Source organism: Nicotiana sylvestris, chromosome 7 (genome assembly GCF_000393655.2).
Source record: "Nicotiana sylvestris chromosome 7, ASM39365v2, whole genome shotgun sequence".
Lineage (NCBI taxonomy): Eukaryota > Viridiplantae > Streptophyta > Magnoliopsida > Solanales > Solanaceae > Nicotiana > Nicotiana sylvestris.
In genome coordinates this window covers 73242911-73266814 of record NC_091063.1, presented here as the reverse complement: position 1 = coordinate 73266814, position 23904 = coordinate 73242911, and the positions used below count along the sequence as shown (strand labels likewise).

Below are 23904 nucleotides of genomic sequence, written 5' to 3'. Positions count from 1 at the left end.
TCTATTGCTATTGAGCATGGTGGACTTTGATGTTATATTGGGCATGGATTGGTTATTTTTGTATCATGTTATTCTAGACTGTCATGCTAATACAGTTACCTTGGCTATGCTAGGTGTACCGCGGATCGAGTGGCATGGTATGACTGATTATGTTCCTAGCAGAGTAATTTCTTTCTTGAAAGCCCAGCGTATAGTTGGGAAGGGTTGTATGTCATATCTAGCGTGTGTGCTAGATGTTGGAGCCGAGACTACTAGTATCGATTCTATCCCAGTTGTGAGGGATTTTTCATCCATTGCATCGCCCTTGACCAAGTTGACTCAGAAGGGTGCACCGTTTAAATGGTCAGACGAATGTGAGAAGAGCTTTCAGAAGCTCAAGACAGCTTTGACCATAGCTCCAGTGTTGGTTTTTCCATTAGCTTCAGATTCATATACCGTATATTATGATGCTTTACAGATGTTTTATGGCAATATTTTTGGGTTGGTGACCTACATGGCCTGGTCAAGCCAGAGGAATTCTGTTTTGATAACTTGGGTATGTGTGAGCAGATTTGAAAGTTTTCTTGATGGTTTTTACCATAGTTCGAGTCGTATATTTTCTACCGGTGTGCGGAACATATTGTATATTACGAACTCCTCTTAAATGGGAGCAAATAGAAGATTTCTAACTACCGGAATGTAATTTTCCTATAGCCCAGAAATTTCTAATGAGATTTTGTGTTTGCAACAAGATGGTATGATAGACGTGGTGTGTTATACATGATTAATATTTTCATGTGCAACGTGGCAATTCATTCTTAAAGGGAAGGTCACGAGTTCTGGATGAAATAGTCAGTTTCAGGTATTTAGATGAATGTTATAACTGCTCGGTAAGACCTTAGAAGGGTGCACACTATATTTTAACCAATAAATGTCTATTGGTATTTCTACACAACTTGGTTGATCGACTGCCAATATTTCGATCTTGCTATGTATTATAGGAAAATTTTGAGAATAATTATCATGAAATGATCGTACTTGAGGGATGTGTCAGTCATTAAGTGCTGAGGTTGTGATCAATTACGGTGATTTATGTAATCTAGGAATTTGGAGACGGGGAATTCTCAAAAATATACTATTTCGGGATTGTGGCATATTTGAGGTGAGTGTCTTATCTAAACTCTTTGGATGCACTAGTTGAGCTAATTGATGGTGATAACTATGCGCTGTGAGCGAGAATATATGTGAGGGTTGAACCTGTGTGCAAGCACCGAGCTAATATTCATGCTCGGAAGATACGTAGGCTATAATATGCCTAGAGTGGGATATTGGGCTAAGGTATAATGTTTCTCGTATTCGTAACTCTGTTAAGAATTATCTGGACTATACTTGAGATTTCCAAAATGCTTAATTCTAGAACAAACTTGGTAATTACTAATTTTGTGTTAACTTGCTAATTTAAGCTGTGACAGTGCAGTTTGCTCATGCCTACGATATAGAGTGTTATTTATTCCAGTCAAGGAGAATGAGAATCTTGTTTCAGTTAGCATATACATGTGTACTTGTTGGATTGCTTCTATATGATATGCTTGGACTGGAGGTCTGTGACCGTGCCATGTGGATTATGTTATTGGCAGCTAAGTTGCTCGTGAGGTTGATGTCAATGTGAGCTATAGAAGAGCCGGTTATTATTATTCTATTCATATATCTTGGTTCCACTATGATTGACGAGCCCATAGCATATCGTTGGGGTGGTACTTGTGGAACGTGCAAAGCGGCTATTTTCTTTAAGGTATTCTCCCTTTTTGGGGTAACCAGATGGCGCAATAGTGAGGTTTTCCAGTATGGCATTGTATTATGTACTTCTCCATGGGTATGGTTATTCACTGGTGGTACTAGATATCAAATTGCGCTTGGTTGATGATTTTGAGCATGGTGACTTGGGGCGTCTCATGTGAACTAGTGTCTGGATAGGGTCGCGCATGACAGCAAAGCTATGTGGAGATATGACCTTCTGGGTTAGATTCGTGTGTTATATTTCTATGATGTGAGACGGGTTCTCAGCCTTGTGTTGTGGTGGTACTGGTGAGCTTGAGGTAGAACTCTTTCGTTTGAGTCATTTTTATGAATTGAGTATGCTCGAACTGTTGCTTATTGGCGCGCGTATTGTGCGAGTGATGGCTTAGGCCTGTATTGATGTGTCATGTCACCAAAATAATGTGTTGGATTAGAAGAGATCAGTGGGATCATTAATGAATACGAACGGATTTGATTTCAGCATGTTGGAAGGATAATATCGAGCTTCGGCTCAGAAATTTGATGTAGCATTTGCCAAAGGAGAAGTGGCTTCATGAATGGTTGATATGGAAAATTGTTATGGCTTACCGTTTGATTTAGTTAGCATTGGCAGTATGTAAAAGTGTTGAGATGACACTTTAGTTGATACGAGTTTTTCTATCGGTATTCGGGTGTTGTGTGCAACTGCTGTGATTAGAAGTTATCACTACAAGCGTTTGAGTTATGTGGTCTATCATGTAATTGCACCTGAGGTTGCAGGTATCGGTTATTACAGCTGGTTCGGGCTTATTCTGAATATAGATGTGAGGTTCTGACCTTGTGTATGATTTCGGAAATGGAAATGTGGTTCTAAGGTTATGGGCTAGATTGTGTTGTGAAATTTCAGTTATATTGTGCTATCAGAACTATATGAGATAGGGTGACGTGGGATCACCCCCGGGTATGTGTTTGGTAAGGTTATTCAGCTATTGGTTAGCTTCTAGAACAACTTTGGAACATTCGAGGACGAACATGTGTTTAAGTGGGGGAGGATGTAACGATCCGACCGGTCGTTTTGAGCTTTTGCGCTTTGATCGCCAGTTCTCGGGCATGAATTGACCCTTGTTATGTATTATGACTGATGTAGATCGTTGGTTTTCAGGAAAAAAAGATCAGAATGAATTTGAAAGAATAGTCTCAGTTGAAAGCTTTGAATTTGAAAGGTTTGACCAAGAGTTGACTTATGTGTAAATGATCTCGGATCGGAATTTTTATGATTTTTCTAGCTCCATTAGGTGATTTATGACTTAGGAGCGTGATCGTAATTGGTTTTGGAGGTCCGGTGTGGAATTTGGCTTGAATTGGCGAAAGTAGTATTTTAACGATTTCTGGTTGATAGGTGAGATTTTGATCCAAGGGTCGGAATGGAATTCCGAGAGTTTCTGTAGCTTCATTATGTGATTTGGGATGTGTGTGCAAAATTTCATGTCATTCGGAGGTGATTTGGTCAGGTTTTTGATCAAATGCGTGTTTCGGAAGTTTTTGGAAAACTTAGGCTTGAATTCGATGTGAATTGATGGTTTTGATGTTGTTTGAGGTGTTTTATTGATTGGAAAAAGTTTGAATGATGTTATGGGGTGTGTTGTCATGTTTGGTCGGGGTCACATGAGGCTCAGATAAGTTTTGGAAGAGTTTTTGGAAGATTTTTGTCGTTTTGAGCATAAGCACGTAATGATCCAAAGGTCCATTTTTAGTTCTAGAGATTGAAATTTGATTTCGAGACTTCCGGAATTTTTATAATGAATTATAGGACTAATCTGGAAAGTTTGGTCTAATTTCATCAAGTCGCGATTGGGTTTTTGACGCGAAACATCTATTAATTGTTTAACGAGCGAAATGGATATCGCAATAAACAAACGAGCTTCGAATTGAGTTTCGGTTAAAGGACTATGTTCGTATCATTATTTGTGACTCATAGGAACAAGAATCATCGAATTCAGAGTTCGTATGGTGGAGTTAGAGCCTTTTTAGTGAAAATAAAAATTGATGGTGCAGAAGGTTCTGGTGTGCACCTTTAGTGACCAGATTTGGAACCTTTAGCGACCGGAAAGGTCTTTTAGCGACCAGAATGGGCTTTATTAGTGTTGTTCTGTTTTTTAGCTCATTTTCACGTTTTTCTTGTGAAAGAACACGGCTTGGGGCGATTTTTGAGCAAGAAATCATGGAAAATCTTGAGGTAAGTCACTTGTGATCATTTCTACTCCATAATATTGAATTATCATCGAATAATCCGACTAGATTACATGTTTTTGAGGAGTAAATTGGGGATTTAGGCCTAGGGATTTGAAAATAAGATTTGAAGATTTGAGGGTCGAGTTGATGTCCGATTTTGGTAAATTTTATATGTATAGACTCGTGGCGAGATAAGGAATCCGTTGATGTTAATTTTTCTGAATTTCGAGAAGTGGGCTTGGGGCTCGGATTTTGCCAAATTTCGGGATTTTGATGTTTTTCAGTTATTTTCGATTGGGTATTGTTCCTACAGCACAATGTGACATATTCGTTCTGATTTTGGATAGATTCGACGCACGAAGAGGCCAATTCGAGAGGCAAGGGCATAGCGAGCTAGACTTTTGGCCGTTTTGAGGTGAGTAATTGATGTAAATGTGTCACGACCCCAACCCCGGCCGTGATGGCTCCCAACACAATGCTAGGCAAGCCCGACCAACTAACATCCCACAATCTCTTTCTTATAATTCAATACAAATTTTTGATATTTAATACTAATTTAATATAAATAGAAGTATAAATTTAACAGATGAAATGTGCGGAAACCATAATCACGAAAAATCTCTGTAAAACAGCCCACTGATCCAGTGTCACAAGTCTGAGCCTCTAATACAAGGTTTCAACAATCTAATACAGAAATATGCCTAAAATGCGGAATAATAAGTGGAGATGGAAGGAGAAATCGGGTCTGCGAACGCCATGCAGCTACCTCGATAACTTTGATGAAACCAGAACGGCAGGAAAGCTCGCTCTATGCCTCGGGAATACCTATACCTGCACACATGGTGCAGGGAGTAATGTGAGTACTCCGACCCAGTGAGTAAAAACAATAAATAATGACTGACAGTATGAAATCACGTAAAGACACTAAGCAGTTCTATATCAAAACAGTAAAATCATTTAAACATCAGTGAATAAGGAAATCATGTGAAATTCTTTTAACCAAGTAAAACAGATATAATCAGTATAAATCAGCTCCTCAAGCATTTTAGTTCATCTATTCGTTCTTATCCTTAGTTCTCAATTCATATACTTCTCACGATAACCGAGTGAATAAATATATATACCGTTGCGTTGTGCAGCCCGATCCATATATCGCTGTGGCGTACAACCCGATCCATAATAATAATAGTCGATTGCGCTCACTGGAGGTCTGCAGACACCGAAGGGGCTCCTTCAACCCAAGCGCTTTATAATTGTTGCGGCGTGCAACCCGATCCATATAAGTAGTTACTACGGCGTGCAGCCCGATCCATAATGTATAATATATATATATATATATATATATATATATATATATATATATATATATATATGCTACGGCGCGCAGCCCGATCCATATCATATAAAATATCCTCACTATTGGGTCCTCGACCCCTCTCAGTCATTTAAAAATCACAGCCTCCCGGGCATAATGTACGGTCGGGATCTCGTCCCTCATATCTCTTCCTATTTATGGTTAACATTTCAAAAATTTGGTTCATATCATTCTTAAACAATTGGAAACATGACTGAGGATATAAATTTTTTAACAAAGTAAGTGAGGAAAACCAGTCAAAAATCCCCTAAGGGTTCTACAGGTCGGCACAAGGTCCCAAGCATGGCAACAAGCCCAATTCACAACAATAAAGTATATGTCTCAATCAAAAATGTACTAAAATATCATTCGGGATGGACCAAGTCCCAATCCCCATAGCATTGAACCTCATGCTCGTCACACAGCGTGTATCTCAACCTAGTATAGAACAACGTTGTGCAAATCCGGGGTTTCAAACCCTCATGACATCATTTAAAATCATTACTCAACTCAAAATGGCCAAAACTCTAGCTCGCTATGCCCTTGCCTCTCAAATTGGCCTCCACGCGCGTCGAATCTATCCAAAATCAGAACGAATAGGTCACAATATGCTAAGGGAACATAGCTCAAGCGAAAACATTCGAAAAAATATCAAAATCTCGAATTTAGCAAAACCCGAGCGTCGGGCCCACGTCTCGAAATTGGGTAAAATTTACATTTTCAGAATCCTCGTACCTTCACGAGTCTAACCATACCAAACTTATCCAATTCCGATACCATTTGGTCCTTCAAATCATCATTTTACATTTTTGAAAGGTTTCACAATTTTCTTCCCAAATTCCATCTCAAATCACGAATAAAATGATCAATTCAGTGATAGATTCATGTATTCTAGCCAAATCTTAGTTAAAATCACTTACCCCGATGAATTTCTTGAAAAACCTTCGAAAAATCGCCAAAATCTGAGCTCTCTAGGTCAAAATATTAAATAAAACCCAAAACCTCATATTTATAGGTACCCCTCAGGTATCAGCTACCGTGGGCCGCACCACAATTGGTACAATTGGTGCAATAGGTTAGAAGTTCTGGAAGTTTCGGGTAGGTTCCGGGATGTTTTAGTGCAAAAATCATAGTTGTAGCAGGTCTATAAGGGTTGCAGGCCCCGGAACTCACTCACGCGGTCTGCACAAAAATAAGTGTGCCCGCGTAGAGTGTTGTGCGGACCGCACAAAAGTGGGCGCGGTAGGCGTCGCGCAGACCGCACAAAAGATTGCGCGGCCGCGGTAGGCGTCAGGCAGATCGCACAAAAGTGGGCGCGGCCGCGGTAGCTGAAACCTGAGGGGTACCTATAAATACGAGGTCTTGGGTTTTATTTAATATTTTAACCTAGAGAGCTCGGATTTTGGCGATTTTTCGAAGGTTTTTCAAGAAATTCATCGGAGTAAGTGATTTTAACTCAGATTTGTCTAGAATACATGAATCTATCACTGAATTCATCATTTAATTCGTTATTTGAGATAGAATTTGGGAAGAAAATTGTGAAACCTTTCAAAAATGTAAAATGACGATTTGAAGGACCAAATGGTATCGGAATTGGATAATTTTGGTATGGTTAGACTCGTGAGGGTATGAGGATTCTGAAAATATAAATTTTACCAGATTCCGAGACGTGGGCCTGGGGCTCGGGTTTTGCTAATTTCGAGATTTTTGATATTTTTCGAAAGTTTTCGCTTGGGCTTTGTTCCCTTAGCATATTGTGTCGTATTCGTTCTGATTTTGGATAGATTCGACGCGCGTGGAGGCTAATTCAAGGGGCAAAGGCATCGCGAGCTAGAGAAATAGCTAGTTCGAGGTGAGTAATGGTTGTAAATGATGTCCTAAGGGTTTGAAACCCCGGATTGCACAACGTAGTGCTATATTGAGGCAAGATACGCGCTGGATGATGAGTGTGGGGTCTTTCACTGCTGAGGATTGTGACTTGGTCCATCCCTATTGATGATTTTACCGAATATTTGACTGAAATTCATTTGTTATCATCATGACTTGGGCTGATTGACATATTTGGGCTTCGTGCCAACTATTTGAACCCTTCGGGGATTTTTATCACTGCTTTCCTCATTGCTTGACTTATTATTTGAACTCAGTCCTATTGATATCTACTATTTTACAAACTCAGCCACTTTTACTCAAATTTGAAACTTAAATGATATTTCTACATCATGTTTTGGGCTGAGAACTACTATTTTACTAATGCCCAAGGGGCTTGTGATGATTTTGGACTGAGTGAGGCCGAGGGCCATATGTAAGGATATGCTGAGTGATATGAGGCTGAGGTCCTGAGATACTTTATATGCCACGAGGTGGCTTGCGTGATGTGAGGCCGAGTGCCGAGTGATGATGCCACGAGGTGGCTTGATATAGCGCTTAGGCCGTAAGGGGCCCCTCCGGAGTCTGCACACCCATAGTGAGCGTGGGTACCCATTGTTCTGAGTGCTTGATGCTATGCCTAAGGGGCTGATATAAGTGATTGTGAGGTAGCCTGAGGGGCTGATACTATTCCGAGAGTGAGCCTGAGGGGCTGATACTGTACTGAGAGTGAGCCCGAGGGGCTGATACTATGCTGAGCGATTGATACTGTGCCCGAGGAGTGGATTTCTACTTGTTATTTACCTGTTAAATTACCTGTTTTACTTGTTTTAAAAAGGAATATCATTTGATTCTTCACTGATTTACTGCTTAAAGTGATTTTACTGCTTAATATGGAATTGCTTTGTGTCTTTACGTGTTTTCATACTTTCAGCCATTATTTATAATTGTTACTCACTAAGTCGGAGTACTCACATTACTCCCTGCACCATGTGTGCAGATTCAGGCATCGCAGAGTCCGCTCCTGAGTGCTAATTTCTCCCAGTCCAGGCAGTGATTTGGAGACTATGAGGTAGTTGTTGGCGTTCGTAGCCCCGTGCCTCCCTTATCCTATTATTTCCATGTTTTTTTTCTGAACTATTGTATCGGATTATGTGTTCAGTAGACTTGTATCCGGACTTCTTAGTTGCTCATGACTTGTGACACCCCAGTTTGGGCTGTGTTACGATGGTTCTTGCTATTGTTAATGTTAAAATTCCGCAATTTATGAGTGTTATATTATATGTTATTATTGTTTATGATGATTAACTGTTTAAAAGAGGTATTCCGTTTTGGTCTGGTTGGCCTTGTCTTCACGAGAGGCGCCATCACGACCGGGTTCGGGGATTGGGTCGTGATAAGTTGGTATCAGAACCTAGGTTACTTAGGTCTCACGAGTCATGAGCAGGTTTAGTAGAGTCTCGCGGATCGGTACGAAGACATTTGTATTTATCCTCGAGAGGCTGCAGAACCTTTAGGAAAACTTTGTATTCTTGAATTCTTATCGTGCGTCCTTGATTCAGCTTGAAAAAGTAACTCTTGAAATTCCTTCCACGCGTTCGTATGTGCGCATGAGCGCTTAGTATTAGATATGCCTTGATGGCTTGTGATTCCCTGGTCGAGGGGCGAGATATGATCTCTGTGAGTTTGATGTTGGACCAGTCTAGAGGACTTGAGGCCGGATCTTTGCCTACGGCTTGAGCACCGAGGTGCTGATTGTGTGAGCAAGTGTTTTGAACTTATATGTGCGGTATTGTCCCTGTTAGTAGAAGTGATGGCTGACAACTATGTGATGAGTATGTTGGTACTGCGAGAGGTATCTATATGATTTGGAAGTGACAAGGAAGGTCTGATGGATGATAGATGAACTATTAAGCGTTTGATTTCCATTGTGGTTGGATGCGTAGCCCCGAGTTATGGGCACGTGAAGAATCTTTTCATGTCTCCTAGTTAGAGTGAAGTAAATTTTATGTTGCGGTATGAGTTCAGATTCAGGAAAAAAAATGAATTAAGTGACTGCGTAATGTGTATGACGGTGGAAGGTATATAGAAATGTTATATTGAAGCGAAGCAGGCGGGTTGTCTCCTGCGGTGTTCTGAGATTGTGTGATCCTTATGCTGCATGTTAGAAGATCTCATTCACAAGTGAAACATATGTGTTGGAATTTAAATTTGGGTCACTTGGTAGAGTGGGCTTAACTGTTACGAGAGTGAATGCGAGATTTGCATAGAGTTAAAGTACCCGATGGTCGGTGTTTCAAGAGCTTATGAAGGACTGAGTCTAATCTCACTATGGTATTATGGAAGCAACAAAGTATACGCGTTATAAGTTATGGTGCGTGTTTTGATCTATGGCTTTGAGCCCAGAGGGGGAGGTCGACCAGGGGGCGGTCAGGCCCATTTCTGTGCACTTCCTGGCAGGCCAGATGCTATTGCTTCAGATGCGTTCATTACAGGTATTGTTTCAAGCTGCCACAGAGATGACTTTGTATTATTTGATCCCGGTTCCACCTTTTCTTATGTGTCATCATACTTTGCTCATTATTTGGGTACGCCCCGTGAGTTTCTTGATTTACCTATTCATGTATCCACCCTAGTGGGCGATACTGTTGTTGTAGACCGTGTATACCGGTCATGTGTGGTGACTATTGGGGATCTGGAGACCCAAGTGGATCTATTGCTATTGAGCATGGTGGATTTTGATGTCATTTTGGGCATGGATTGGCTATCCCCATGTCGTGCTATTCTAGACTGTCATGCTAAGACAGTCACTTTGGCTATGCCAGGTGTACCGCGGATCGACTGGCGTGGTATGACTGATTATAACCCTAGTAGAGTGATCTCTTTCTTGAAGGCCTAGTGTATGGTTGGGAAGGGTTGCCTTTCATATCTATCATTTGTAATTGATGTTGGAGCTGAGACTCCTAGTATCGATTCTGTCCTAGTTGTGAAGGATTTTCCCGATGTGTTTCCTGCAGACCTGCCGGGCATGCCACTGGACAGGGACATTGATTTTGGTATTGGCCTGGTGCTGGTCACTCAGCCCTTTTCTATTCCGCCATATCGTATGGCACTAGCAGAGTTGAAAGAATTGAAAGAACAGCTTCAAGAACTCCTAGATAAGGGGTTCATTCGGCCTAGTGTGTCCCCTTGGGGTGCATCGATTTTATTTGTGAAGAAGAAGGATGTCACGATGAGAATGTGCATTGATTATAGGCAATTAAATAAAGTAACAATTAAGAACAAGTATCCTTTGCCTCGCATTGATGATTTATGTAATTAGCTTCAGAGAGCGAGGGTATTCTCCAAAATTGATCTCCGTTTGGGTTATCACTAGTTGAAGATCAGGGATTCAGATATTCTTAAGACTTCTTTCAGGACCAGATATGGTCATTATGAGTTTCTTATTATGTCTTTTGGGCTAACCAATGCCCCAGCAGCATTCATGCATTTGATGAACAGCGTGTTCTGGCCTTATCTTAATTCGTTCGTGATAGTATTCATTGATGATATCCTTGTGTACTCGCGTAGTCAGGAAGAGCACGCGGAGCATTTGAGAGTTGTGTTGCAGAGATTGAGGGAGGAGAAGCTTTATGCAAAGTTCTCCAAGTGTGAGGTTTGGCTCAGTATAGTGGCTTTCTTGGGACACGTGGTGTCCAGTGAGGGTATTCAGGTTGACCCAAAGAAGATAGAGGCTATTCAGAGTTCGCCTAGACCGTCCTCAGCCACAGAGATTCATAGCTTTCTTGGGTTTGCAGGCTATTATCTCCGTTTTGTTCAGGGATTTTCATCCATTGCATCGCCCTTGACCAAGTTGACTCAGAAGGGTGCTCCATTTGTATGGTCGGACGAGTATGAGGAGAGCTTTCAGAAGCTCAAAACAATCTCGAGCACAACTCTAGTGTTGGTTTTGCCATCAGCTTCAGGTTCATATACTATGTATTGTGATGCTTTGAGAGTTGGGATTGGTTGTGTGTTGATGCAAGAGGGTAGAGTTATTGCTTATGCTTTCCGTCAGTTGAAGCCCCATGAGAAGAACTACCCCGTTCATGATTTGGAGTTGGCTGCCATAGTTCATGCATTGAAGATATGGAGGCATTACTTGTATGGCTTATCTTGTGAGGTGTTCACTGATCATTGCAGTCTTCAGCATTTGTTCAAGCAAAAAGATCTTAATTTGAGGCAGCGGAGATGGTTAGAGTTGCTTAAGGATTATAATATCACTATTCTGTACCATCCGGGAAAGGCCAACGTGGTGGACGATGCATTGAGCCAAAAGACAGTGAGTATGGGGAGTTTGGCATATATTCCAGTTGGAAAGAGACCCCTTGCAGTTGATGTTTAGGCCTTGGCCAATCGGTTCGATAGATAGGATATTTCGGAGCCCAGTCGGGTGTTGGCATGTGTGGTTTCTCGGACTTCCTTATATTATCGTATCAAAGAGCTCCAGTATAATGATCCGCATTTGCTTGTCCTTAAGGACAGAGTCCAAGATGATGATGCCAGAGATGTGACCATCGGTGATGATGGTGTGTTGAGGATGCAGGGCTGGATTTGTGTGCCCAATGTGGATGGGCTTAGAGAGTTGATTCTGGAGGAGGCCCATAGCTCGCGGTATTCCATTCATCCGGGTGCCGGGAAGATGTATCAGGATTTGAGGCAGCACTATTAGTGGAGAATAATGAAGAAAGATATCGTGGGATTTGTTGCTCGGTGTCTCAATTGTCAGCAAGTGAAATATGAGCATCAGAGACCGAGTGGCTTGCTTCAGCAGGTGGTTATTCCCGAGTGGAAGTGGGAGAGGGTCACCATGGATTTTGTGAGTGGTCTTCCTCGGACTTTGAAGAAGTTCGATGCTATTTGGGTGATTGTGGATCGGCTGACCAAGTTTGTGCACTTCATCCCTGTGTGTACTACCTATTCTTCAGAGCGGTTGGCAGGGATTTATATCCGGGATATTTTTCAGTTGCATGGTGTTCCGGTCTCCATCATCTCAGATAGACGTACTCAGTTTACTTCGCAGTTTTGGAGAGCCATGCAGAGAGAGTTGGGTACTCAAGTAGAGTTGAGAACAGTGTTTCATCCTTAGACGGACGGACAGTCCGAGCATACTATTCAGATATTGGAGTACATGTTGTGTGCTTGTGTTATTGACTTTGGAGGTTCATGGGATAAGTTTCTACCACTTGCAGAGTTTGCTTACAACAACAACTACAAGTCGAGTATTCAGATGGCTCCATATGAGGCTTTGTACGGGAGGCGATGTAGATCTCCGGTTGGTTGGTTCGAGCTCGACGAGGCTAGACTATTGGGGACAGATTTGGTTCAGGATGCCTTAGAGAAGGTGAAGGTGATTCAGAAGAGGCTTCGTACATCGCAGTCGCGTCAGAAGAGTTATGCAGACCGGAAGGTTCGAGATGTGTCCTACATGGTCGGTGAGAAGGTCTTGCTGAAGGTTTCGCCCATGAAGGGTGTTATGAGGTTTGGGAAGAAAGGCAAGTTGAGTCCTCGGTTCATTGGGCCTTTTGAGGTGCTTCGGAGGATTGGGGAGGTGGCTTATGAGCTTGCTTTGCCACCTAGCTTGTCGAGTGTGCATCCGGTATTTCATGTTTCTATACTCCGGAAGTATATTGGGGATCCGTCTCATATTTTGCACTTCAGCACGGTTCAGTTGGATGATGATTTGACCTTTGATGTGGAGGCAGTATCTATTTTGGGTCGCCAGGTTCGGAAGTTGAGGTCAAAGGATATAACTTCAGTAAAAATGCAGTGGAGAGGTCGGCCCGTGGAGGAGGCTACCTGGGAGACCGAGCGGGAGATACAGAGCATGTATCCTCATCGGTTTGAGTCTTCAGGTATGTTTCTTGACTCATTCGAGGACGAACATTTGTTTAAGTTGGGGAGGATGTGACGACCCGGCCAGTTGTTTCATGAGTTACCACTCCGTTTCCCCCATTACAGCTTCTTTATGCTTCGTTATCCATTTTTTATGTGATCGAGTTGATTAGTTCGAGTTCGGAGAGGATTTGGTAAGAAATGAGACACTTAGTCTCTTTTATGAAGGCTTAAGTTGGAAAAATCAACCGGGTGTTGACTTATGTGTTAGAAGGCTCGGAAGTGAGTTCTGATGGTTCGGTTAGCTTCGGGAGGTGATTTGTGACCTAGGAGCGCGATCGGAATGGGTTTTGGAGTTGTAGTGAAGATTTAGGCTTGAAATGGCGAAATTGATATTTCGGCAAATTTTGGTTGATAGGCGAGATTTTGATATTAGGGTCGGAATAGAATTCTGAGAGTTGCAGTAGCTTCATTTTGTCATTTGGGATATGTGTGCAAAATTTCAGGGCATTCTGACGAGATTTGATAGACCTTTTGATCGAAAGCATAATTTAAGAGTTTTTAGGCTTGAATCCTATGTTAAATTGGTGATTTGATGTTGTTGTGAGCGTTCCAAAGTTTTGAGCAAGTTTGAACGATGTTATGGGATGTGTTGGTGCAATTGGTTCGAAGTTCTAGGAGTTTCGGGTAGGTTCCGGGATGTTTTAGTACAAAAATCATAGTTGTAGCAGGTCTATAGGGGTTGCAGGCCCCGGAACTCACTCACGCGGTCCACACAAAAATAAGTGCGCCCGCGTTGAGTGATGTGCGGACCGCACAAAAGCGGGTGCGGCCACGGTAGGCGTCGCGCGGACTGTACAAAAGCGGCCGCGGTAGGCATCGCGCAGACCGCACAAAAGTGGGCGCGACCGCGGTAGCTGAAACCTGAGGGGTACCTATAAATACGAGATCTTGGGTTTTAGATAATATTTTAACCTAGAGAGCTCGGATTTTGGCGATTTTTCGAAGATTTTTCAAGAAATTCATCGGAGTAAGTGATTTTAACTCATATTTGGCTAGAATACATGAATCTATCACTGAATTCATCATTTAATTTGTGATTTGAGATGGAATTTGGGAAGAAAATTGTGAAACCTTTCAAAAATATAAAATGATGATTTGAAGGACCAAATGGTATCGGAGTTGGATAATTTTTGTATGGTCAGACTCGTGAGGGTATGAGGATTCTGAAAATATAAATTTTACTCGATTCCAAGACGTGGGCCCGGGGCTCGGGTTTTGCTAATTTCGAGATTTTTGATATTTTTCGAATGGTTTTGCTTGGGCTCTTTTCCCTTAGCATATTGTGACGTATTCGTTCTGATTTTGGATAGATTCGACACGCGTGGAGGCCAATTTGAGGGGCAAAGGTGTCGCGAGCTAGAGAATTAGCCAGTTCGAGGTGAGTAATGGTTGTAAATGATGTCCTGAGGGTCTGAAACCCCGGATTGCACAACGTAGTGCTATATTGATGCAAGATATGCACTGGATGATGAGCGTGGGGTCTTTCACTACTGGTGATTGTGACTTGGTCCATCCCGATTGATGATTTTACCGAATATTTGACTGAAATTCATTTGTTATCATCATGATTTGGGCTGATTGCCATATTTGGGCTTCGTGCCATCCATTTGAACCCTTCGGGGATTTTTATCACTGTTTTTCTTACTACTTGACTTATTATTTGAACTCAGTCCTATTGATATCTACTGTTTTACAAACTCAACTACTTTTACTCAGATTTGAAACTTAAATGATATTTTTACATCATGTTTTGGGCTGAGAACTACTATTTTACTAATGCCTAAGGGGCTTGTGATGATTTTGGACTGAGTGAGGCCGAGGGCCATATGTGAGGATATGCTGAGTGATTTGAGGCCGAGGTCCTGAGATACTTTATATGCCACGAGGTGGCTTGAGTGATGTAAGGCCGAGTGCCGAGTGATGTGAGGCCGAGTGCCGAGTGATGATGCCACGAGGTGGCTTGATATAGCGCTTGGGCTGTAAGGGGCCCCTCCGGAGTCTGTACACCCATAGTGAGCGCGGGTACCCATTGTTCTGAGTGATTGATGCTATGCCCGAGGGGCTGATATGAGTGATTGTGAGGTAGCCCGAGGGGCTGATACTATTCCGAGAGTGAGCCCGAGGGGCTGATACTGTAATGAGAGTGAGCCCGAGGGGCTGATACTATGCTGAGCGATTGATACTCTGCCCGAGGGGCGGATTTCTACTTCTTATTTACCTGTTAAATTACCTGTTTTACTTGTTTTAAAAGGAATATCATTTGATTCTTCACTGATTTACCGTTTTAAGTGATTTTACTGCTTAATATGGAATTTCTTTGTGTCTTTACGTGTTTTCATACTTTCTGCCATTATTTATAATTGTTACTCACTAAGTCGGAGTACTCATATTACTCCCTGCACCATGTGTGCAGATTCAGGCATCGCAGAGTCCGCTCCTGAGTGTTGATTTCTCCTAGTCCACGCAGTGATTCAGAGACTACGAGGTAGTTGTTGGCGTTCGTAGCCCTGTGCCTCCCTTATCCTATCATTTCCATGTTTTTTATGAACTATTGTATCGGATTTTGTGTTCAGTAGACTTGTATCCGGACTTCTTAGTTGCTCATGAATTGTGACACCCCGGTTTGGGCGGTGTTGGGATAGTTCCTGCTGTTGTTAACGTTATATTATATATTATTATTGTTTATGATGATTAACTGTTTAAAAGAGGTATTCCGTTTTGGTCTGGCTGGCCTTGTCTTCACGAGAGGCGTCATCACGACCGGGTTCGGGGATTGGGTCGTGATACCGCTGATATGGTAAGAAGATAAAAGATTAAGTACAATAAAAAAATTTAGCAAGAATCAAAATAGAAGATTACGAAATAGAAACATTACCTCTAGTAGATTCCGGATGCACAAGATGTATAATAAATAAAAAGATAGTTCTTCCAAATCTAATCAAAACCTTAGATAAGCCAGTTGCAGCTATGCAAATGGATGGAACTCATAATATATACAAACATTATGTAGATAAATCACAGATTAGCTTTATAAATACATGTTTAGATTTTTATAAACCTAGCTATAAGGTAGACAAAATCTGGGTAAGAGACTTAAACATAAATGTAGACTTTGTATTAGGATTAAGTTTTATATTACATAATAATGGTAGTTGTCTACTCAGTAGAGATGGAGTAATATTCTTTAAAAACATTACACAAATACCGGTACAAATAATATAAACTGCAACCAGGATAAGGACACGACTGAACACAAGCCAGAAAAACCTGCAAGAAAATCAGGAAGAATGTTGTAAAGAGTGTAAAGATAAAAATACATGCTGTAAGATTAAAGAAGAATCTAAAACCTTAATACTAGAAGAAAATGAAGATAGAGATATATTAGAAAAAGACTACACTTTAATAGATATCGAAACAGAATTATACAATTTTAAAACATGATTACAAAAAATAGGAATAATAAAAAACGAAAAAGATCTGGATAATATAATAAAGATATTAGATGAAATAGAAATAATAGGAGAAAAACCTTTAAAATATTGGGAAAATAATAAAGTGATGTGTAAATTGGATATAATTAATCTAGAATATATAATTAAAACAGCTTCAATAGAAGCTACAAATCAAGATTTTTAGAAGACTTCAAAATTCAAATTAAAGAACTTATGAATTTAGGTGTAATAAGAAGATCTACATCTAAACACAGGTCAACAACTTTTATGGTTAGAAATCATACTGAGATAGTAAGAGGAAAAGCAAGAATGGTAATAAACTACAAAAGACTTAATGATAACACTAGAACAGATGGATATAAGTTGCCTGATAAAACAGAATTAATAAATAGAATACAAGGAAAAAAGATATGCAGTAAGTTTGACTGTAAATCAGGGTATTGGCAAGTAAAAATGCATGAAGAAAGCATTGAATGGACAACATTTACTTGTCCAGAAGGATATTTCGAATGGTTAGTAATGTCGTTCGGACTAAAGACAGCTCCACCAATTTTTCAACGAAAAATGGATAATATATTTGGAGAATATAAGAGATTTGTTTTAGTATATGTAGATGATATATTAGTATTTAGTAAAGATACTAAAGAACATTTAGGACATCTACAGACAGTATTTAGGTTATTTGTAGACAATAGAATAATAATTAGTAAAAAGAAAATGAAACTATGTAAAAATTATATAAATTTTCTAGGAGTAAATTTAGGGGATGAAAAAATTAAATTACAACCCCATATAGCCAAAAAAGCTCTAGAAATGCCAGATAAATTGGATAATACCAAAGAGCTACAAATAATTTTAGGAATAGTAAATTATGAGAGAAATTTTATAAAAGACTTAGAAAAAATAGCACAACCATTATATGCTAAGACAGGCTCTACAGGACAAAAACATTTCAACACAGAAGACATTAAATTAGTACAAAAAGTTAAAGAAAAAATAAAAACAATATTCCTGATTTAAACATGCCATTAGAAACAGACTACTTGCTTATAGAAACAGACTGTAGTTTTGAAGGATGGGGAGCAGTTTTAAAAGCAAAACCAAATAAATATAGTGATAAGAATACAGAAAATATATGTGCTTACCAAAGTGGTAAATATAGAGAAAAAAGAAATATGAGTAGTATAGATGCAGAGATATTAGCTTTAATTTACGGATTAAATAGTTTTAAAATATATATATTAAATAAACAAGAAGTAACAATTAGAACCTGATTGCGAAGCCATAGTTATGTTTCACCAAAAGATAAACGCAAAAATAGTAGTAGAAGAAGATGGTTATATTTTATTGATACTATAACAATATATAATTTAGTTTTTTGAACATATTAAAGGAAAAGATAATAATTTAGTAGATCAGTTAAGTAGGCTTAAAATTACTGTCAATTAATAAAAAAATATTTTACATGTACAGCATGAGACCAACAGTTTCCAAGACTGAAGACAAAGGGAAGGGCATTCAAGCCTCACCCTCAGACAAATACTTGCAGACAGTATTAGGTAATCTTCATTTTAAGCCACACCCTTTTGCAGAACAAACTAATATAGAAAGATTAAGTTTTGGAAAACATGATTTAATATTCGTTCCACCATCAAATATGTCGTTTAGAGTTCTACCAGAATGTGTCATAGACGGACCTCAAAGGTGTCTAATTAATAACTTATGGATAACATATAATAAAAAAGATACTAAATATTTTATAGCGGCTCTTAATGTCTTAGGACAATATTTTACAGATAAAAACCAAGACAAAAGATTTAAGCGCTATGGAGTTATACATGGTAAGACAAAGGGTATTTTTCGCACATGGTTAGAAGTACTAGACTCTATTAAAGATATAGAAAAACCGCTTTTCAAAGGTTTTAATGACATTACTAAAGCATTAGATTATGCAAGAGGAATACTAGGACCAAATTACTATATCTCCCCATGTCACGACCCCAAACCGGCCCGGTCGTGATGGCGCCTCTCGGGGTGTCACTAGTCATGAGCAACTATCAAGGTCTGAATACAACAAAAGTCTTAAAATGTACTAAATACAGTAACAACAATGAGGGGAAGGAAGCGGTGCTGCGAACGTCATGCAGCCACCTTGCTAACTCTGATGACTCTGCGGCTGAGCTATCAACACCCGCTACCGGGTTCCGATATACCTGAATCTGCACACGAGGTACAAGGAGTAATGTGAGTACTCCAACCCAGTAAGTAATAAGAGTAAATAAAGGCTTAGCAGTAGGAAACAATGAATCCACATTTACGTTGGGTTCAATAAACACAACAGGCTTTCAAATCATAATACGAGTCAATCTTCCCTTTTAAAATCCAGCTTTTAGTAAAAATCATCTTTGAAATACCTTCCAACAGTTTCAGTAGGGGTTCAATACCATTTAAAATAATAATAGAGATTAAATTCATAATCGTCCCCTCGGGCAAAGCATAGTTCGTAAAACAGCTCCTCGAGCAAAACAGTAATCACAAACACTTCATAACTTGAAAATCTCAGTGGAAATAACCAATGTCAAATCAGTGATTAATTTCTGAACATCTCATAAACCACAGGTTAAATAAAAGTTATTTTAAAACATTTGTACAACTTTCCGACAGAGGCTCAATATAAAGATGAGGTAAAACAGTCAATAAATCAACATATTCGATAGAAACTCATTTTAAGAGGAGTGAAATCAATAAGTCCATAAACAGGCCTCTCAGGCAAAACACCACTCATATGCATATATATATCTATCGCCCCTCGGGATAGCCTCTCTGTCACTCGTGACTCAACTCTTACCAATCAGTACTCGCACTTAGCATTCACGCTCAATTGGTACCATATAGTAACCGTTGTGGCGTGCAGCCCGATCCGTATATCTCTCACAATAACTGAAATCAAAGTAACCGCTACGGCGTGCAGCCCGATCCATGCATCGCTGTGGCGCACAACCCGATCCATATAAATAGTCAACTGCGCTCGCCGGGAGTGTGCAGACTCCGGAAGGGCTCCTACAGCCCAAGTGCTATATTGCTGCGGCGCGCAGCCCGATCCATATAAGTATTATTGCGGCGTACAGCCCGATCCATATACACATATATATATATATGTACATTGATGCGGCGTGCAGCCTGATCCATAGATATATAATCCTCACAACTAGGCCCTCAGCCTCTCTCAGTCATTAACCTCACCATCAGACTCTCAGTCTATCTCAGTCATCAATCTCACAATCAAACCCTCGGTCTACCTCATTAAAACAGGGAACTCAGGCCAAAACAATTTCCACATGTTAAGACTATAGTGATAAAGCCAGATTTGAGCAATAAACAGGTAAAACATGACTGAGAATATGCTTTCAAACAAATAGAGTGAGGAAAGATAGTAAAAATGCCTCTAAGGGTCTCAACAAGTCGGCACAAGGCCCCAAACATGGCATACAACCCAAAAATATAATAATGTCAAACAATTAACTATCAAATACGCATTAAAATATTCGTTCGGGATGGACTAGGTCACAATCCCCAGCGGTGCTCTACCCCACGCTCATCATCCAGCGTGCAAGTCACCTCAAAGTAATACAACAACGTATAATACGGGGTTTCAAACCCTCAGGACAGTATTTACAATCATTACTTACCTCAAACCGTCTAATCCTATTTTTGCTGCTCCTTTTTCTTTCTCCAGTAATATTCAGAAAAATCATTTTGCTGCCCCAATTTCTTTATTCGATGTTTGCTATCGATGTTCGATCTTTGTTGTGATTTCTAGTTTGTAAAATTGAGGGATTTATTTGTTAGGTTTTGATGTTCTGTTTGAAACCATGAGATTTTTGTTCGATGTTTGCTATCGATGTTCGATCTTCCCTGTTCGCTTTCTTGGTTATTCAGAAAAATCTTTTCGCTGCCCCTTTTTTCTTTCTCTGGTAATATTTTTGATAAACATATTCTTTTACTTCTGTTCAATTATGCTTGTGTTGCTTTCACTTAAAATTGTGAGATTCGTTCATGTCTGTGCATTAGTCTAATGGGTAAGTGTTTGCCTTCACGTCTATTAGACATTGGGGTTATTCTTCTCAGACAAATTGCTTGCCTTTCTGAATATACAGATTCAAGAAAAATTGATACAGATTGAAGAAAAATTGCTATTTGAATGATGATACAATTTTTATTTGTAAAAAGAAAAGGAATTATATATTGATGTCCTTTCGTCATTTCAAGAGTGTTTCTACCTTTTCTGGTTCTTTAATTTATGAACCTTATTTCCAAAATCACTTAGTCAAAGCTTCACTTAAATAGTATCGAAAACTTTTACAAAATTATTTTACTACATACCTTATGATACACGTGCAACGCACGTGCCGAGAGACTAGTCATACTATTCTAAAAGTGGGAAGGTCCTAAAGTCAAAGTTGAATTATCAAAATATCCATCAAAAACTAAATGGCTATTTTACCCTTCTCTTAATTTTATCCAACAAATTATTAATAAGGCTGTTATCAGCCAAATAGTCTGAATGAGGGTACTAAAGAGTTGTAACAGATAAGGGTAACGAAGAGTTGCATCATAGCTAATAATCCAATAATTGTCCCCTTGTTCACTTCTGTACATCGAGTCTCTGATTTCTTTCACCAGAATTCTGTCTTTCTAGCTTATTTTGCTTGCTAAGTTTCACCTGTTGCTTTCTTAATTTGTCTCATCTTCATTGCATATTCTTTCTTATTCAGTGAAGAATTGATAAAATCATAATTGCTCAATAGCTTGCATGACTGCATAACCAACAGAAGCATGGAAAACATATAAATTTTCATGCATTTTCCCTTGATGACATTGCCTCTAAGGAATAATAAACTTACTGGAGTATCTCCAACGACAACAATATTCACTCTTTGACCAGTGACCTCACAAAGTGATTATGTTCTCTTCTTTTTTTATCATTAATGTTTATATCAATTGAATCATTTGGTTCAAGATTCTCATGAGTTCCTTTATATGATCTCTGCAGTTTTAATTAATTTAAATTGTTAATATAATGGGGCATGATCTTACAATTATTTGTCTTAAAATAGAAATAGTAAGGTTTGAATATTGTAGAAAAGAGTAATCAACCTTAAGAAGACAATTATACCAAGCTAACTGATATCAGAATGTATAAAGGATATGGAAAGATCACAAATAGCTAGAAGAACAGACATAGAGTTGGTCGAAAAATCTATTTTTTTTTATTTTATTCAGAAAATATCTGAAGATTACACGAGAATACTAGCTTTTGGTACATTTATGTCTTTCCTCTCTTGGACATCATCAAACCTTTGCCTTCTTATTTTTTCTCAGGGTGCTGCTCGCAAATTAGCTACACAGAGAAAGAATATAGAGGTCGTTGAATCTGTTGGTGTAGCAGCGAAGCGAGTGAAGCTGCCAGCCTATTTAATTAAAAAAGAAGGGATCATTGCACTTTTATTAAAACACGACCAGCAGCAACAGCGACTAGCGTTCCCTTTTCAACTTCAACAGAGATTCAGTGGCAACAGGTATGTGATGATTTCTTCCTCCTCCTCCTTCTCCTCCTCCTTCTTCTTCTTCTTATTCTTCTTCAGCGTCCAAATAGCAGTGAAATACTGGCGAATTTTTTTTACCTTCGATTCTTCTTTCTAAGTCTTCTCCTCTTCGCTAAAATGCTGCCTAGTTCTTCTTTCATTGTTTTTATGCCGCCCAGTTTTAACAGAATGGTATATTGCCCTTCCTCTGAATATCATAAGGAGGTTCAACTTCGGAATACATGTTAGGAGGTTCAACTTCGGAATTCATGGTTAGGAGCAGTTTTCTAAGTATTTCCCACTGATGATATGTATCTATTAAGTTATTATTTTCTGGGGGTGAACTGGGGTGCAAAAGACACTATTCAGTACTAACTAGTAAAGGGCTGCAAGATGAACTAGGGTGCAAAAGGCACAATTTCTCAGTTGAAAAAGCTACCTAAATGCGCAACCACAGGGCCTTGAGCTTACTAATCCCAAAAGCTGGTGTACATATCAGAAAGGTGAAAAAGCTACAAGTATGCTTAAAAAAAGTGGCTTTTAAGTATAAGGGCTTAAAAACACTTTTTAAGTGCTGGAGCTTGTTTTATAAATAAACAGTTAAATGTTTGGATAAAAGTGCTGATACTTAAAAAAAGTTATTGAAGTGTTTGGTAAATAAGTGCTGGTAAGCACTTGTTTCTGTAAAATGACTGAAATATCCTTAAAGCTGTTAACACTATAAAGAAAATGATTATGATAATATTTTATTCTAAATTAATACATATACAAAAAAATTATAATTTAGTTCATTTTCAATTTAAACTGATTGCCTAAATATAAATTATTTATTTAAATAACATGCAATAATCTATTATTTCACCAAAATATATTTTTTCGTCTCATAGCTTCAAATTCTTTGTTAACATGTAGACTCATTGAAAATTTTGATTTAGAATATAGTTTCACCAATTTAAAAAAATGAGGGATTCAACAGCAATCTTTTAAAAAAAATGTTATGGAACCAAAAAAGAAACTAAAACAAAACAAATAGTTCGGCGGTGATGGAATTTGGAAGGCACAAATTGGAAATGGCAAAGGAAAGGAGAAAAAGAAAAGATTATGGAATTTGGAAGGCAGGGATTGAAAATGGCGGAGGAAAGGAGAAAAAGAAATGATTGGGTATTTTGGGAATTATACATAAGTATCAGGGATAGTAGTGTAAAATACTTGGTTAAAGAGGGGTGACTTTTAAGCTAGAAAAAAAAATGTTGGGATTACCCAACTCATCACTTTTGGTTTAATTTGGACCTTTTGACTTAAAAGCATTTGACCTTTAAGCTGATTTTAAGTTTGCCAAACACCTCAACCAGCTTTTAAGCCCATCCAAACATGCTCTATATTTGGGTAAATTTCGACCCATTTAACCGATCCGACCCTCTTTTTTATGTGGGTCAACTCTCAGTATAGTGCGACTGCCGTGAACAGTAACGCAGTCGTGCTTTAATGCACACTGCTCCACCGTCCGTCGGTGAAAAGCCACTGGACCACCACCAAAAGATGCACCTTAGAAATGCGCACTATCCTCAGCAAACCATTTCTCAAAAAAATTCCCCAGCTGCTACAGATTTGCAAAATGGTGTTGGGATTACTGTAGCACAAAATCGCCTGGTCACTCGTTTCTGGGTCAAATTGAGCCATTCCAAGCACTGGGGATTCTTCTCCAGGTCCATGAGCCCGTTTG

The 23904-nt window shown here is 39.3% G+C and overlaps 1 protein-coding gene across 3 annotated transcripts in view; it reads left to right on the top strand.

Moving 5' to 3' along the window:
* Window positions 1-23904, top strand: part of LOC104217268 (pentatricopeptide repeat-containing protein At2g13600-like) — an 87314-nt gene that overhangs the window by 30984 nt on the left and 32426 nt on the right. For all 3 annotated transcript variants that reach the window (XR_011400830.1, XR_011400831.1, XM_070150487.1), the window contains exon 2: window positions 21979-22175. The gene's annotated coding sequence lies outside the window, so the exon portion shown is untranslated. The remainder of the gene's footprint in view (window positions 1-21978; window positions 22176-23904) is intronic.